General features: G+C 36.9%; 1 pseudogene; it reads left to right on the top strand.

Annotated features, from left to right (window-relative positions):
- The first annotated feature begins 1,478 nt into the window (after positions 1-1,478).
- Positions 1,479-2,643, top strand: LOC123840933 (L-lactate dehydrogenase B chain-like; annotated as a pseudogene).
- Positions 2,644-18,850: the final 16,207 nt, after the last annotated feature.

The raw sequence follows: 18,850 nt of genomic DNA, 5'->3' as shown, positions 1-18,850 counted from the left end.
CCCTCCAGGAATTAAGTTGCTGGCTAGTGCCTTTTCTTTCCAACATCCCCCAGTATGAACAACAGCCACCTGTGGGAGCCAGTGCACCACCAACTCTCCTTACCTAACTTGATCACACCAAGCCCTGCCACTGCCCCCCTCCTGTATGCTTCAGTGGACCTGCCCTTCCCAGTTACACTAGCCTTAGTGCCTGTGCTGTGGGCCCCATTGCCCAGAAGACTGGCCCAAACCCTGACAATGCCACATTTCCCAACCCCCCATTTTTTGTGGGACCTCACTTCCAGCAATAGCAGGGGCAGGTCTCACTTCACAAGCAGACCACTGCACACCTTATTAGAATGTATCCCACCTCTGCTGGGGACCAAACACTGCCCACAATAGGCAAGAGAGCCTCTTCAGACAACTACACTGAAGGAAAAAGAGCCCAAGACTCAATAGCACAGCATACACATAGGAGACATTCTGTGAAGTAGCAGGCCTTGAGGAACAGGGGACACTGCACTGCAGGATGCTACAAGACCTCTTCTTTATAAGGCTATTATCATTAAGAGCAAGAGAAGTAGTTGACTTTCCTAACAAACAGAAACAGTCACAGAGTTCGATAAAATGAGGAGACAGAGAAACATCTCCCAAATGAAACAACAGGACCAAACCACAGCAAGAGACTGAGGCAAAATGAATGTAAGTAATACACATGATAGGGAATTTAAAGTAATGATCATAAAGACACTCACTGGACTTGAGAAAAAAGTGAAGGATATCAGTGAGACCCTTAAAACAGATAAGAAAGAACCAATCACAGATCAAGAACACAATAAATGACATTGTAAATACACTTGATGGAATAAATAGACTAGATGAAACAGAAGAACAAATTAATGACCTGAATGACAATAATGGAAAGTGACCACGCTGAGCAAAGGAGGAAAGCAAATTCTGCAATTGAGAACAGTCTTGGGGAACTCAGTGACTCCATCACACATAATAACATTTGCATTATATGGATCTCAGAAAAAGGAGAGAGAGATAAAGGGGCAGAAATTTTATTTGAAAAAATAATAGCTGAAAACTTCCCTAATCTGTGGAAGGAAACAGATATTCAGATCCAGTAAGCACAGAAATCTCCGCCCCCCAAAATCCAACCCAAAGAGGTTCACACCAACACACATGGTAATTAAAATGGCAAGAAAGGAGTGATAAAGAAAAAAATTTTAAAGTAGCAAGACAAAAGAAGACAGTTACATACAAGGGGAAAGCCCATAAGCCTATCAGTGGACTTTTCAGCAGAAACTTTGCAGGCCAGAAGAGAGTGGCATGCTATATTCAAAGTGCTGAAAGGGAAAAATCTGCAGAGAATACTTTAACCAGCAAAGCTATCATTCAGAAGAGAAGGAGAAATAGAGTTTCTCAGACAAACAAAAACTAAAGGAGCTCATGAACACTAAACCAGCCCTATAAGAAATATTAAAGGGGAGCTAACATTGTCTTCTTTGTGCGACTCTCCCAGCGGGTTCTCTCTGGGCACAATGGCGACTCTTAAGGAAAAACTGATTGCACCACTTGCAGAAGAAGAGGCAACCGTCCCAAACAATAAGATCACTGTAGTGGGTGTTGGACAAGTTGGTATGGTGTGTGCCATCAGCATTCTGGGAAAGTCTCTGGCTGAAGACCTTGCCCTTGTGGATGTTTTGGAAGATAAACTCAAAGGAGAAAGGATGGATCTGCAACATGGGAGCTTATTTCTTCAGACACCTAAAATTGTGGCAGATAAAGATTACTCTGTGACTGCCAATTCTAAGATTGTGGTTGTGACTGTGGGAGTCCACCAGCAGGAGGGAGAGAGACGGCTCAATCTGGTGCAGAGGAATGTTAATGTCTTCAAATTCATTATTCTGCAGATTGTCAAGTACAGTCCTGATTGTATCATAATTGTAGTTTCCAACCCAGTGGATATTCTCACATATGTTACCTGGAAACTAAGTGGACTACCCAAGTACCGTGTGATTGGAAGTGGGTGTAATCTGGATTCTGCCAGATTTCGCTATTTTATGGCTGAAAAACTTGGCATTCATCCCAGCAGCTGCCATGATTTTGGGAGAACATGGCGATTCAAGTGTGGCTGTGTGGAGTGGAGTGAATGTGGCAGGTGTTTCTCTTTAGGAACTGAATCCAGAAATGGGAACAGACAATGACAGTGAAAATTGGAAGGAAGTGCATAAGATGGTGGTGGAAAGTGCCTACGAAGTCATCAAGCTAAAAGGATATACCAACTGGGCTCCTGGATTAAGTGTGGCTGATCTCATTGAATCCATGTTGAAAAATCTATCCAGGATTCATCCAGTGTCAACAATGGTGAAGGGGATGTATGGCATTGAGAATGAAGTCTTCCTGAGCCTTCCATGTATCCTGAATGCTTGGGGCTTAACCAGTGTGATCAACCGAAAGCTGAAGGATGAAGAAGTTGCCCAGCTCAAGAAAAGTGCAGATACCTAGTGGGACATCCAGAAAGACCTAAAAGATCTGTGACTTCTGGCTTCTAGGCTGTAGAAATTTAAAACTACAATGTGATTAACAGTAAGCCTTTAGTTTTTCATCCATATACATGGATCACAGTTTGCTTTTATCTTCCTGAATATGTGAATCTGGGCTAAAATCAAAGCTCATGCTTGGTTTAATGCTTGCAATATGAGACCTTGAGCAAATAAAATTAACTATTGTAGTGTGAAAAAAAAGAAAAGAAATATTAAAGGGGAATCTTTAAGTGGAAAGGAAAGACCATAGTGAGAGTATGAAAAGTCAAAACAAAACAAAAACCCCCACAAAAGCAGTAAAAATAAATTTCTGCAAAGATCAGTCAAGGGATTCATAAAATAAAATAACATAAAATATGACAACATATACTAAAACAGGAAGGGGAGAGAGGTAAAGAATGGGTTCAAACTTAAGCAACCATCAACTTCATACAGACTGCTATATGCAGAGATGTTACATACAAACCTGACAGCAACTACAAATAAAAAAAAAACAGTAATATATATACAAAGAATAAAGAGAAAGGAATCCAAGTATATCACTAAAGAAAGCCAACAAACTTGGGGCACCTGGGTGGTTCAGTCAGTTAAGAATCCAACTCTTGGTTTCAGCTCAGGTCATGATCTTGCAGTTGTGGGATCGAGTCCTGTGTCAGGCTCCATTCTCAGCAGGGAGTTTGCTTCAGATTCTCTCTTCCTCTCACTCACCCTCTCTCTCTTTCTCTCTCAAATAAATAAATAAAATCTTTAAAAAAAAAAGCCAGCAAGTCATGAAAAAAAGAGAAGGGTTAGAGAAAGTCTATAGAAACAAGCACAAAAAAGTAACAAAATGGCAATACATATCTATCAATAATTTATTTTGAGTGTAAATGGACTAAATGCTACAATCAAAAGACATGGGGTGATGGAGCGGATAAAAAAAAAAAAAAAAAGGACCCATCTATATCCTGCTTCCAAGAGACTCATTTCAGATCAAAAGACACCTGCAGATTGAAAATGAGGGGACAGTGAAATATTTATCATGCAAATGGATGTGAAAAGAAAGCTGGGGTAGCAATATTTATATTAGACAAAATAGACTTCATTTTTAAAAAAAGATTTACTTATTTGAGAGAGGGTGAGAGAGAGCACATGAGTGGGGAGGAGGGGCACAGAGAGAGGGATAGATGTGGGGATGGATCTCACAACCCTGAGACCATGAACTGAGCTGAAATCAAGAGTTAGACACTTAATTGAGCCACCAAGGCACGCTTAGACAAAATAGACTTTAAAACAAAGACTGTAGTAAGAGACAAAAAAGACACTATGTAATAATAAAGGGGACAATCCAACAAGAGAATATAACACTTATAAACATTTATGCACACAATATTTGAGCACCTAAATACATAAAACAGCTAACAACAAATAATTGATAGTAATACAATAATAGTAGGGGACTTTAGCACCACAATTACATTGATGGACAGATCATCCAAACAGAAAATCAATGAGGAAACAGTGGCTTTGAAAGACACACTGGACCAGATAGATTTAATAGACATATTCAGAACATTCCATTCTAAAACAGCAGAATACACATTCTTTTCAAGTGTACATGGAAAATTCTCCAGAATAGATCACATATTAGGCCACAAAACAAGTCCCAACAAATTAAAAAAACTGAAGTCATACCATGCATCTTTTCTAACCACAACACTATGAAACTAGAAATCAATAACAAGAAAAAATCTGGAAAGAGCACAAACATGTGTAGGTTAAATAGCATGTTACTGAACAATGAATGGGTCAACCAAAATCAAAGAAGAAACAAAAAATTACATGGAAACAAATAAAAATGGAAACACAATTGTCTAAAAATCTTTGGGATGCAGCAAAAGTAGTTCTAAAAAGGGAGTTTATAGCAATAGAAGCCTACCTCAAGAAGAAAAAATCTCAAATAAACAACCTAACCCTACACCTAAAGAAGCTAGAAAAAGAACAAACAAAATCCCAACCCACCAGAAGGAAGGAAATAATAAAGATTAGAGCAGAAATAAATGATTTAGAAACTAAAAAAACAAAAAAAGCCACATCAGAACAGATCAATGAAACCAGGAGCTGTTTCTTTGAAAAAAAAAAAATAAACAAAATTAATAAACCTCTGGCCACACTCATCAAAAAAAATATATATATATAGAGGACCCAAAGAAACAAAATCAGATATAAAAGAGAAAAAACAACCAATACCACAGAAATAGAAACAATAACAACAGAATATTATGAAAACCTATATACCAAAAAACTGGACAACTTAGAAGAAATTGATAAATTCCTAGAAACATAAAAACTACCAAAACTAAAGCTGGAAGAAATAGAAAATTTGAACATATCAATTACCAGGAATGAAATTGTATCAGTAATCAAAAAACTCCAAAATAAAAGGTCATGATCCCAGGGTCCTGGGATTGAGCCCTGAATCAGGCTCCCTGCTCCATGGGAAGCCTGCTTCTCCTTCTCCCATTCCCCCTGCTTGTGTTCCTGTTCTCACTATGTCTCTCTCTGTCAAATAAATAAATAAAATATTAAAAAAAAAAAGAACCAGATGGCTTCATAGGCAAATTCTACCAAACATTTAAAGAGTTAATACCTATTTTTCTCAAACCATTCCAAAAAACAGAAAAGGAAGGAAAACTTTCTGATTCACTCTACGAGGCCAAATCACCCTGATACCAAAACGAGATAAAGACACTACTAAAAAAGAAAACCTCAAGCCAATATCTCTGATGAACATAAATGTAAAAATCCTCAACAACTTACTAGCAAACTGAATCCAACAATATATTTAAAAAACCATTCACCACAATCAAGTGGGATTTATTCCTGGGTTGCAAGTGTGGTTCAGTATTTGCAAATCAATCAACATTATACATCACATCAATAAAGAGAAAGAATAAGAGAAATACGATCATTTCAATAGATGCAGAAAAAGCATTTGACAAAGTGTAACAAACATTCATGACTAAAACCATCAACAAAGTAGGTTTAGAGGGAATATCCCTCAACATAATGAAGACCATATATGAAAAAGCCACAGCTAACATCAGCCTCAGTGGGGGAAAATGAGTCTTTCCCCTAAAGTCAGAACAAGACAAGGATGTTCACTCTCACCACTTTATTCAACATAGTACTGGAAGTCCTAGCCACAGTAATAAGACAACAAAAAGAAATAAAAGGCATCCAAATTAGCAAGGAAGATTCACTATTTGCAGAGGACATGATCCTGTATATAGAAAACCTGAAAGACTTCACCAAATAACTGCTAGAACTGATAAATTCAGTAAAGTCGTAGGATACAATATCAATGTACAGAGATCTGTTGCATTCCTATAAGCTAATAATGAAACAGCAGAAAGTGAAATTAAGAAAATAATCCCATTTACAACTGCACCAAAAACAATAAAATATCTAGGAATAAACTTAACCAAAGAGGTGAAAGATCTGTATTCTGAAAGCTATAAAACTGATGAAAGAAATCCAACATGATGCAAAATGTAAAGACATTCCCTGCTCATGGGTTGGAAGAACAAATACTGCTAAAATGTCTATATTACCCAAAGCAATCTACACATTTAATGCAATCCCTATTAAAATACCAACGGCATTTCTCACAAAACTAGAACAAACAACCCTAAAATTTGTATGGAACCACAAAAGACCTCCAATAGCCAAAGCAATTTTGAAAAAACAAAACTGGAAGTATCACAATCCCACATTTCATATTACATTACAAAGCTGTAGTAATTATTTTTTTTTTTAAAGATTTTATTTATTTATTTGACAGAGAGAGACACAGTGAGAGCAGGATCACAAGCAGGGGGAGAGGGAGAGGGAGAAACAGGCTTCCCGTGGAGCAGGGAGCCTGATGCGGGGCTCGATCCCAGGACCCTGGGATCATGACCTGAGCCGAAGGCAGACGCTTAACGACTGAGCCACCCAGGCGCCCCCAAAGCTGTAGTAATTAAAACAGTATAGTACTGGCATAAAAAAAGACACAAAGATCAATGGAACGGTATAGGAAACCCAGAAATAAACCTATGAATATATGGTCAATAAATCTTCAACAAAGGATGAATGAATATACAATGGGAAAAAGACAGTCTCTTTAACAAATGGTGTAGGGAAAACTGGACAGCTACATGCAAAAGAATGAAACTGGACCACTTTCTTAGACTATACACAAAAATAAACTCAAAATGGAATAAAAATCTAAATGTGAGACCTGAAACCATAAAAGTCCTTGAAGAGAGCATAGGCAGTAATCTCTGACATCAACTGTAGCAATATTTTTCTAAATATGTCTCCTGAGGCAAGGGAAAGAACAGTAAAAATAAGCTATTGGGACTACATCAAAATAAAACGTTTCTGTACAGTGAAGGAAACAACAAAACTAAAAGGCAACCTACAGAATGGGAGAAGATATTTGCAAATGATATATCTGATAAAGCGTTAGTATCCAAAATATACAAAGAACTGATACAACTCAACATCCATAAAACAAATAATCCAATTAAGAAATGAGCAAAAGACAGGTCGCCTGGGTGGCACAGTTGGGTTGGTTTCTGACTTTTGATGTCATCTCAAGTCAGGATCTCAGGGTTGTGAGATTGAGCCTCCTATTGGGCTGTGTGCCCAGTGCAGAGTAAGCTTAAGATTCTCTCTCCCTCTGCCCTTCCCCCACTAAAATAAATAAATAAATCTTTAAAAAGAAAAGAAGACATGAAACAGACATTTTTCCAAATAAGACATACAGATGCCCAACAGACACATGAAAAGATACTCAATATCACTCATTATCAGGGAAATGCGAATCAAAACTACAATGAAGTATAACCTCACACCTGTCAAAATGGCTAAAGTAAAAAACACAAGCAACAAGAAGTGTTGGTGAGGATGTGGAGAAAAAAGAACCTTTGTTCACTGTCTGTGGGAATGCAAATTAGTGCGGCCATTGTGGAAAACTGTATGGGGTTTCCTGAAAAATTAAGAATAGAATTACCCTACAATCCAGGAATTGTACTAGTGGGTATTTACCCCAAAGTACAAAAACACTAATTCAAAGGGATACGTGCACTCCTCTGTTTATTGCAGCATTATCTACAATTGCCAAGATATGGAAGCAGCCCAAGTATCCAATGAAGATGAATGGATAAAGAAGATGTAGCATATATATGCAATGGGATAGTGTTCAGCCATGAAAAAAATGAAATCTTGCCATTTGCAATAACATGGGTAGAGCTAGAAAATATGATGCTAAGTGAAATAAGTCAGTCAGAAAAAGAAAAATACCATATGATCTTGCTCATATGTGGTATTCAAGAAACAAATGAGCAACGGGGGGGAAAAAGAGAGAAAGACAAACCAAGAAACAGACTCTTAACTGTAAAGAACAAACTGATGGTTACCAGACGGTTTGTGGGTGGAGGGATGGAAAACAGGTGGTAGGGATTAAAGAATATACTTATTCTGATGAAAAAAAAAATATATATATAAAAGAAAAAAGAAAAAATCAGAAAAGTACACAAACACATGGAAGATAAACAACATACCACTTAAGAATAAATGTGCCAACCAAGAAATCAAAGAGGAAATAAAATACACATGGAAACAAATGAGAAGGAAAACATAATAGTCCAAAATCTTTGAAACACAGCAAAGGCAGTTCTAAGAGGGGAGTTTATAGCAATACAGGGCTACCTCAAGAAACAAGAAAAAGCTCAAATAAACAACCTCACCTTACACTAAAAGAGCTAGAGAAGAAAATAATAAAGCCCAATCTTAGAAGAAGGAAAGGAATAATAAAGATTAGAGCAGAAATAAGTGAAATAGAAGGTAAAATTTTTAAATGATTAAGAAAACCAGGAACTGGTGTTTTCAAAAGATAAATAAAATTGATAAACCTTTAGCCAGACTCATCAAGAAAGAAAGGACTGAAAAAAATATCATCAGAAATGGAGAGGAAATAACAATGGACACCACAGAAATACAAATGATTATAAGAGAATACTATGAAAAATTAAATGCCAATGAATTGGACAAACTAGATGAAATAGAAACATATAATCTCCCAAAACCAAATTAGAGGAAATAAAAATCTGAACAGACTGATTACTAGCAATGAAATTAAATCAGTAATCAAAAAAATTCTAACAAACAGAAGTCCAAGATTCACAATATGGATTTACAGGTGAATTCTACCAAACATTTAAAGAGGAGTTAACACCTATTCTCAAATTATTCCAAAAAATAGAAGAGGAAGGAATCTTCCAAATTAATTTAAAGCCATCATTACCCTAGTACCAAAACCAGTGACACTACAAAAAAAGAAAACTATAGGCCAATACCTCTGATGAACATAGTTGCAAAAATCCTTAACAAAATATTAGCAAACCAAATTCGACAATACATAAAAAAAATCATTCACTATAATCAAGTAGGATTTATTCCAGAGATGCAAGAATGGTTCAGTATTTGCAAATCAATCAACAAAATCCATCAGATCAAAAAAGGGAAGGATAAAAGCCATATGATCATATCAATAGAAGCAGAAAAAGCATTTGACAAAATTCAATATACATTCATGACAAAAAGTCTCAAGAAAGTGAATTTAGAGGAAACATAACATTATAAAGGCCACATATGAAAAAATCCACAGCTAGTATCATACTCAAAGGTGAAAATGTGAGAACTTCCCTTCTAAGAACAGGAATAAAACAAGATGTCCACTCTCACTACTTCATTTCAACCTAGTGCTAGTCCTAGCCACAGCTATTAGATAAGAAGAAGAAATAAAAGGTATCCAAATTGGTAAAGAAGAAGTTAAACTATCATTATTTGCAGATGACACAGTTTTATACTTCACCAAAAAACTATGAGAACTGATAAATGTGTTCAGTAAAATTGCAGTCTACAAAATTAATACACAGAAATCAGTTGCATTTTTATACACTAATAATGAAGTATCAGAAAGATAAATTAAGAAAACAATCTGATTGACAACTGAACCAAAAGGAATAAAATACTTAAGATTAAACTTAACCAAGTTGGTGAAAAACCTGTACTCTGTAGACTATAAAACATTAAAGAAAGAAATTGAAGACAATATAAATAGAAAGATATTCTATGATCATGGATTGGAAGAATTAATATTATTAAAATGTCCATAATACCCAGAGCAATCGATAGATTCAATACAATCCCTATCAAAATACCAACAGCATTTTTCACAGATGTAAAACAAATCATACTAAAATTTGTATGGAACCACGAAAGACTTCAAATAGCCAAAGCAATCTTGAGAAAGAACAAAGCTGTAGGTATCACAATCCTAGATCTCAAGATATACTAAAATCTGTAGTAATTAAAATAGTATGGTGCTGGCAGAAAAATAAAGATAAATGAAGATAAACAAGATAGATCAGTAGAAAAGAATAGAGGGCCCAGAAATTGACCACTTATATGGTCAATTAATGTATGACAAAGAAGGCAAGAATATACAATGGGAGAAAGTCTCTTAAACAAATGGTGCTGGCAAAACTGGACAGCTCCATGCAAAAGAATACAAATGGACCACTTTCTTAGACCATACACACAAATAAACTCAAAATGGATTAAAGACCTAAATGTGAGACACGAAACCATAAAACTCCCAGAAGAAAACATAAGCAGTAATCTCTTTGACATCAGATATGTCTTCTTGGAATGAAAGACACAAAAGCAAAAGTAAATTATTGGGATTATACCAAAATAAAAAGCTTCTGAATAGCAAAGGAAACAAATCAGTGAAAGATGAGGCAACCTACTGAATGGGAGAAGATATTTGCCAATGATATAGCCAGTAAGAGATTAATACCCCAACTATATAAAGAACTTAGGGCTCAACACCAAAAAAACACCGATTATCTGATTAAAAATGGTCAGAGGACCCAAATAGACATTTTTCCAAAGACATATAGATGGACAACAGAAAGAGTGTTTAACATTGCATTTGCATCAGGGAAATGCAAATCAAAACCACAATGAGATATCATTTGACACCTGTCAGAGTGACTAGAATCAAAAAGACAAGAAATAACAAGTTTTAGTGAGAATATGGAGAAAAAGGAACCCTTGTGCACTGTTGTTGGAAATGTAAATTGGTGCAACCACTGTGGAAAACAGTAGGTGGGGGTCCTCAAAAATTAAAAATAGAAATACCATATGATTCAGTAATCTTACTATTGGCATTTACCCAAAGAAAACAAAAACTCAAATTTGAAAAAATATATGTTTATAGCAGCGTTATTTAAAATAGACAAGATATGGAAGCAACCCAAATGTCCATGGGTAGATGAGTGGATAAAGATGATGGGGTAAATGGGGTGCCTGGGTGGCTCAGATGGTTAAGCATCTGCCTTCAGCTCAAGTCATGATCTCCAGGTCCTGAGATCAAGCCCCATGTTGGGCACCCAGCTCAGCAGGGAGTCTGCTTCTCCCTCTCTTTCTGCCTCTCCCCCTGCTTCTGCTCTCTTTCTGCCTCTCTGTCTCCCAAATGAATAAAATCTTTAAAAAAAGATAATGTGGCATATATATTCTTGCCATTTGTGACAACATGGATGGAACTAGAGCATGTTATGCTAAGTGAAATAAGTCAGAGAAAGACTAGTACTGTATGATTTCACTTATACAAGGAATCTAAAAAATAAAATGAGCAAACAAAAAGTCTTAAAAAGAGAGAACTGATGGTTGCCAGAGGAAAGATGGGTGGGGGGATGGGTGAAATAGTTACAGGGATTAGAGGTACAGACTTCTGGTTATAAAATAAATAAGTCACGTGGTGACAGACAGTGACTACACCTACCATGGTGAGCACTGTGCAATGTATGGGACTGTTAAATCAATATATTGTACACCTGAAACTAACATAACATTGTTAATTATAATTCAATAAAAATAACAAAATTAAAAATTTGTTAAAATGGTAAATTTTATGCTATCTATATTTACCACAATTAAAAATAATACTAGTGTTTTTGGTGCTCCTAGCAGTGTCAGATGTTTGAAGTCTTATGCCCTCTCTCACAAGAACCATTTCTCATCTCTAGTTTGGATTCATACCTATCAAATCAGGGCAGTAAAATTCAGAAGACTATAAGGCTTAAATCTGTGTTTTAAAAATTGTTCATAATTTTTCAACTGAGGTAACAAAACTATGCTGGTACTTATGGAAGAACACACTTCAGAGAAGTAGTGGTCTAAGTAAAACCTCATAAATTTGTGAAGGGATTAGGAAATGAAGGTCATTCCAGAGTAATTAACTGTAACTCTTCTTTAGTGAATGAGAATATTATGGGAGAATATTCAAACCTATATTAAGTTTATTCCCTCATCATGTTCAGAAATGTATATGAAAAATTGCATTCAGAGCCAGGAATCAAAAACAGGCAGAACCCAGAACACAAAATAGTTTCCCAAATCAAGCCTAAATAAAAATCATCAACTAGGTAGCCAGTTAATTATTTGAAGATCTAGAGATGGTCTGATTTCTAGATCAAATGACCTTGAGAAGTACAATAGTAATGAGCATTTGAGGCATGAAAGAATAGACCCAAAGTTTTAGATCAGAGGCTTAGTTTGGATTACCCTGAAAACAGAATCTGGGACAAAAGATTTGGATGCACATAATTTACTTGGATAGTGGTCTCAAGAATTAAGAGCAAGAGCAGGAACAGTAAAATAGAATCAAGGAAAAATAAAAATTATATACAGGGTGCTTCCTCATTCACACTGATGTGGGCAGGGGAACTCTATTCTGCTGAGACCTCCTGTATAGCATTCCTACTTGAACTAATTGATCTCCCATGGTGTCAGGGAAGGCCTTGGATCAAGAGAAAGGTATGTGTGCTTAAAGAAGGACTCCATCAGCATAAAAGAAATATGAATAAAGAGCTTTGTGGCTAAAACATAAGTGGTCCAAGAAGATGTGAAGATAGGCACCAGAGCTTTTACAGTCCACCCTTTACACAGCTTAAACTTATGACTTTTTAAAAAATTTTATTATGTTGTGTTAGTCACCATACAGTACATCATTAGTTTTTTATGTAATGTTCCACGATTCATTGTTTTTGTATAACACCCAGTGCTCCACGCAATATGTGCCCTCCTCAATACCCATCACCAGGCTAACCGATCCCCTTACACCCCTCCCCTCTAAAACCCTCAGTTTGTTTCTCAGAATCCATAGTCTCTCATTGTTCGTCTCCCCCTCCGATTTCCCCCCCTTCATTTTTCTCTTCCTTCTCCTAATGTCCTCCCTTCTATTCCTTATGTTCCACAAATAAGTGAAACTATATGATAATTGACATTTTTCAAAGTGCTGGAACAAACAATCCTAAAATTTGTATGGAATCAGAAAAGACCCCGAATCGCCAAGGAAATGTTGAAAAAGAAAAACAAAGCTGGGGATATCACACTGATTTCAAGCTATATTACAAAGCCGTGATCACCAAGACAGCATGGTACTGGAAAAAAAACAGACATATAGACCAATGGAACAGAATAGAGAACCCAGATATGGACCCTCAACTCTATGGTCAAATAATCTTCGACAAAGCAGGAAAAAATATGCAATGGAAAAAAGACAGTCTCTTCAATAAATGGTGCTGGGAAAATTGGACAGCTATATACAGAAGAATGAAACGTGACCATTCTCTCACCATACACAAAGATAAACTCAAAATGGATGAAAGACCTCAATGTGAGACAGGAATCCATCAAAATCCTAGAGGAGAACATAGGCAGTAACCTCTTTGACATCGGCCACAGCAACTTCTTTCAAGATACATCTCCAAAGGCAAGTGAAACAAAAGCAAAAATGAACTTTTGGGACTTCATCAAGATAAAAAGCTTCTGCACAGCAAAGGAAACAGTCAACAAAACAAAGAGGCAACCCACAGAATGGGAGAAGATATTTGCAAATGACACTACAGACAAAAGGCTGATATCCAAGATCTATAAAGAGCTTCTCAAACTCAACACCCAAAAAACAAATAATCAAGTCAAAATATGGGCAGAAGAACAGAAAAATGAACAGACACTTCTTCAAAGAAGACTACAAATGGCTAACAGACACATGAAAGAATGTTCATCATCATTAGCCCTCAGGGAAATTCAAATCAAAACAACATTGAGATACCACCTTACACCAGTTAGAATGGCAAAAATTGACAAGGCAAGAAACAACAAATGTTGGAGAGGTTGTGGAGAAAGGGGAACCCTCTTACACTGTTGCTGGGAATGCAAGTTGGTACAGCCACTTTGGAAAACAGTGCGGAGGTGCCTCAAAAAATTAAAAATAGGGTTACTCTATGACCCAGCAAATGCACTACTGGGCATTTACCCCAGATGTTGTGAAAAGAAGGGCCACATGCACCCCAATGTTCACAGCAGCAATGTCCACAATAGTCAAATTGTGGAAAGAGCCAAGATGTCCTTCAACAGACGAATGGGTAAAGAAGATGTGGTCCATATATACAATGGAATATTACTCAGCCGTCAGAAAGGATGAATACCCAACTTTTACATCAACATGGATGGGACTGGAGGAGATTATGCTAAGTGAAATAAACTTATGACTCTTAAATAAATTTCATTGTTGGAGTGCCTGGGTGATTCATTCGGTTAAGCATCTGCCTTCAGCTCAGGTCATGATCCTGGGGTCCTGGGATCGAGCTCTGCATCAGGCTCCCTGCTCAGCGGGGAGTCTGCTTCTCCCTCTCCTCTCCACTCCTGCTGTCACTATCTCTGTTGCTATCTCTGTTTCTCTCTCAAATAAAAATCTTTAAAAAAATAAAAAATACATTTCATTGCCAACTCTTCAAGATGACAGCCAAAACATTTATGAAAATTTAACATTAACAATAAGCTACAATCTCAGTTGCTGTAACATTCTCAATTCCACACTGATATTTATCATTTCTATCTTTCATTGCCCAGTGTACGACCCAGATCTTCATTCCTGAAGGATCTAAAGCCTGACAGCTTTATTAAGCCATTGTTACTGCAATTGCCCATTAATCTTATCTCTGGGAATGGATGCACCAACAGATACCAAAATGAATTTCTTGAGTTTACACAAATGCCTCTCCATACCCAATACATAGCAGCAATCCTAGCTCCTAATGATGATTGGGGTTAATTAACTAAGTCAGTTGAGAACTCCTTTCTTTGCCTTCTATTCAACCTGCATAAAGAACGCAAAGTGATTACATGTGAGTTGTAGTTAGTGGCTAGCAGAAAGTCTTCTCTGCACCCCTGGTAGAAACTTTCTCTTGTGGGAACTAGAACTTCTAATCCAGCAGAGCCTAAGATTAGGAGGATGGGAAACACAAATTCAGAATTGGCCTATAGTATGGTCTCAGGACTTTTTTGTTGTTTTGACAACAAAAGCAGAATAATTTATAAAACAAGCACAAATTTGTTTCCTCATCTATAATGAATCCCTCCATGAGGCAAATGGTGTGAGTTGAGGAAGAGGTGAACTACACCAGAGGTAGGTTCTGTGGCCTTGGAAGTCATGTTTTAATGTACCTTGCTTGTACACTCTAGTTCTGCTATGTATGCCTAATTCCAGTTGAATACTTTTCATTGTACCATGGATTGTTGCTGCATCTACTGATCCTGAGAGTTAGTGGGTCTGACATACCCAGTTTGTGATGAGCAGTTCTGGTACATCTTTCATTTCCTACCAGAGCCCAGTAGCATGCCAAGAACAACTTTTCAAATGGCAAGTTGTTCTTTGCTCAGTAGGAATGACCTTGCTCTAGAATATTAGGGGTCTCTATTGAAACTCCCCAATTTGGTCTTGCCAAATCTGCCATAGATTCTCTACCACCATTATATTTGCAGTATATATATAGCAGTAGAGAAATTTCTGCCACAGCCTTCACCTGTTTTAGAGTTCCCTTTTGGATCCTGTTTGAAACTGGGCAGTTTTCTGAGTCACCTCATAAATTGATCTGCACATTATTCCCAAATGGAGTACATGCTGTCTTCAAAATTCCAAGATGCCTACTGAGCACGGTGCAACTTTCTTACTGTCAAGGGATACACTAAGAGGGAAAGTTCTGGCATGCTCAGACCACTGAACTCCTCAACACTTCACCAATAAGGCCATCTTCTGAATATTTGTAGGATTTACCTCACAATTCTGACACTCATGGGTTTTAATAGAACATCTAATGTACTTATCATTTCCTCGTTACCAGGCCATGATATGATTAATATGGTGCACCAGAACTATGTTCTGTAGATATCAAAACAATTAAGGTCTCTGTATGCTGTATTTTCTCAAATATTAAGAGATTAAATATAGCCCTAAATGAGTAGTTATATATTGCCACTATTCCCACATAAATGCAACTTGCCTTCTATACTCTTCATGAAGATTGAAAATAATTTTATATCTAACTAATATAACCCAGTATGTTAACTATACTGGAATTAAAATAATTTTATACCTAGATTAAAAAAAACCTCACATCAAGTGTCAGATTCTGATAATCTTATTCAGTAAAGTTAGAACATCCAACTTGGGATTTTTCAGGGAACATATTTATTAATTGAATAAGGAAAGAATAAAGATGACTTCCTCTGCATCTTTTAAGTCTTGGAGGGTTGTGCTAAACTCTACAGTTCATTTGGGATGGGATGTTTCTTCTGTTTTACTATCACACATGGAGTTGCAAATTCAAGGATTTCACTTGGCCTTTTTTACCTTAATGACCCCACAAGTCAGAGAATCAATGTGGTCATGGTTTCTGTCAGCTACTAAAAATATTCATCCTAATTATGCACCAAAGGACTAGGGAAATAACCATCTGGTGTTCTACAGACCCACTAGACACACTGACTAAAACTTGAGCCAGGATTCCATGTCTTGATCTGCCTTCATTCATATCCACTCTAACTAGGATGAGAGTGGGGATGACAGCATGATGCCATTTGACTCCTGGATATCAGTGTCAGTACAATAAGTCTTGAGCATTTCTCTTCACCAGTGTATAATGTATCTGGGAATGAGAACTGATTATATCTAGAAACTGAATGAGGGATAATGATTTTCCATTATGGTGCTGACCTTAATATTCTTTTTATCTGGTTCTTAATCCTATTGAATATAGAAGTCAAACAATACCTTTGTTTTCACCCCATCTATCTTGTCTCTACTAACACATTTTTAGGCATTGCCACAGATCCTTGTAGTTGGGATTCCCTAATTACCATTCCAGCTGCTCATTATTATAATCGCATTCATCTTGTCTCTGGTGGTTATGTGTTCGCACCTGGCTTGTGCCATTCTGGAATCTTATCATCCCCATTGACTTTAGGGAGCCTGGTTACATAGAAGCATCTCCTTCCATCAAATCTGACCTACAGAGGTAAGTCATCACGGAGCTAAGTTACACTGCTCCCACACCTCCATTTATTACTTTAGTAAATATAACGTCAATTGTGTTCAACTCCATTCTAACGACAACAACAAAAAAATCAGTATTCCTCTTAAAATTGTCTACCAGAAGGACAGCAGACTGGAATAATCCCCAGGGACATTAACTGTCCCACACTTCTGGGCTGAGCTTGTATGTTAAGCCAGTAGGGTTTCAGAGGAATTGGGGAAGATCCTAAAGAGAAAGAAGATAAATGCATGGCACACACTTGAAATAGATTTGTCAGCAGGAACTGAGTCTTAACTTGTATAAAACCATCCATCATTGCTGTGGATTAACGCAAAAAAAGGCTGAAGGAATATGCTATAGGGTTTAAAGATGTATGCTCTGGAGGCTCTGTTATAGGAGTAGACACAATGCTGTTGAAAAGGGCAATGGCATAAAAAGGAGTCTGGATACTTAAGGGAGATAGAGAAAACCTACAAGGTCACAGAATCACAGATGGATAAATGTCCTCAGAGAATGTGGTCAGAGAAGAAAAGTGGTTTAACTGATGCGCTCTTTTTCCAAACAACTAAAATTTATGGGTGCATGAGTAGATGAAACCCAGGAAGCTGAGCATCTGCACAAGAACATGGATGAAGTGGTAGAATCAACTGTAGGTCTTATTCAAGGACTAAATTTAAGATCTCAAGTATAAGAAAGAATATAAGGAGCTCAGGCTCATGTGAGTTCAGAAATGAAGACTCCCCCCATACTACTACCACATACACCGCTTTGCCTGCCGTGGAGAATGGGGTAAAAGGCAGCCCAAAGTTTGGGATCTGGTGGCACAGGGAAGGTAACCTTGTCTAACTTCCTATACACCTCATTAAATACTTATCACATGTTCCTTAGTGTTAATTAGAATTCTTTGGTGGAGGTGGTTAAATAGCTGTCAGTTATGTAAGTCATATATAATTATTTTTTGTTAAAAAAAACATAATCAGACCATTACAAATAAAGCTCAAGTTCCTGTTTCTTTCACTCCTGATCTGGTCCATGTCTGCTCCTTTCATCCACAGAGGTACCCACTCATGTGAGTTTATAAGTGATGCATTTTTCTTTACATTTATATACAGTCGTGAGCGCAGAGGAAATACACAGTATTGTCAGGCATTTTTATCAGCATGCTTTCCAAATGCCTGTTTTAAGAGTTCTAGCGAGAAGGTGGGGCAGACCATGCCTCCTCTTTTCATTAGTTACAAACCCAGGAGGGCCAAGAGATGGGATTACACTGGCAAAGACAGCAATCCTGAAAAACTAATTATGTGGAGTACTTGTGGAAAGGAACACTAAACTGTGTGTTTATGTAATAGATTTTAGGGAAATGTAAGGTCCAACTAGGGATCTGGAGAACATTATGCTAAGTGAAATAAACCAGACACAGAAAGACAAGTAGTATATAATCTCACTTATATGTGGAATTAAAAAAGTCAAACTCATAGAAGCAGAGAGTAGAATGGTGGTTGTCAGAGGCTAGGGAGATTCAGAAGTGGGGAGGTGATAGTTAAATGGCTATAAAATTTCAGTATGCAAGACAAATAAGTTCTGGAGATCTTTTATATGGCATAGTGCCTTACTATACTTACCAGTACTAAATTATATACATAAAATTTCCTAAGAGAGTAAATCTTATGTTAGGTGTTCTTATCACACACACACACACACTATATATATTATATATTATATATAATCTCTCTCTCTCTCTCTCTCTCTCTCTCTCTCTCTATATATATATATATATATATATTATATATAGACAGAGAAAGAGAGCAGAAGGAAACTGGGTGGTGACAGATATGTTTATGGCCT

This window comes from Mirounga angustirostris, unplaced genomic scaffold, assembly GCF_029215605.1.
Source record: "Mirounga angustirostris isolate CCGP_5_RB_7025 unplaced genomic scaffold, mMirAng1.0.hap1 SCAF_10, whole genome shotgun sequence".
Classification (NCBI taxonomy): domain Eukaryota; kingdom Metazoa; phylum Chordata; class Mammalia; order Carnivora; family Phocidae; genus Mirounga; species Mirounga angustirostris.
The sequence above is the reverse complement of the archived record's forward strand: the minus strand, read 5'-3'. Positions and strand labels throughout refer to the sequence as shown.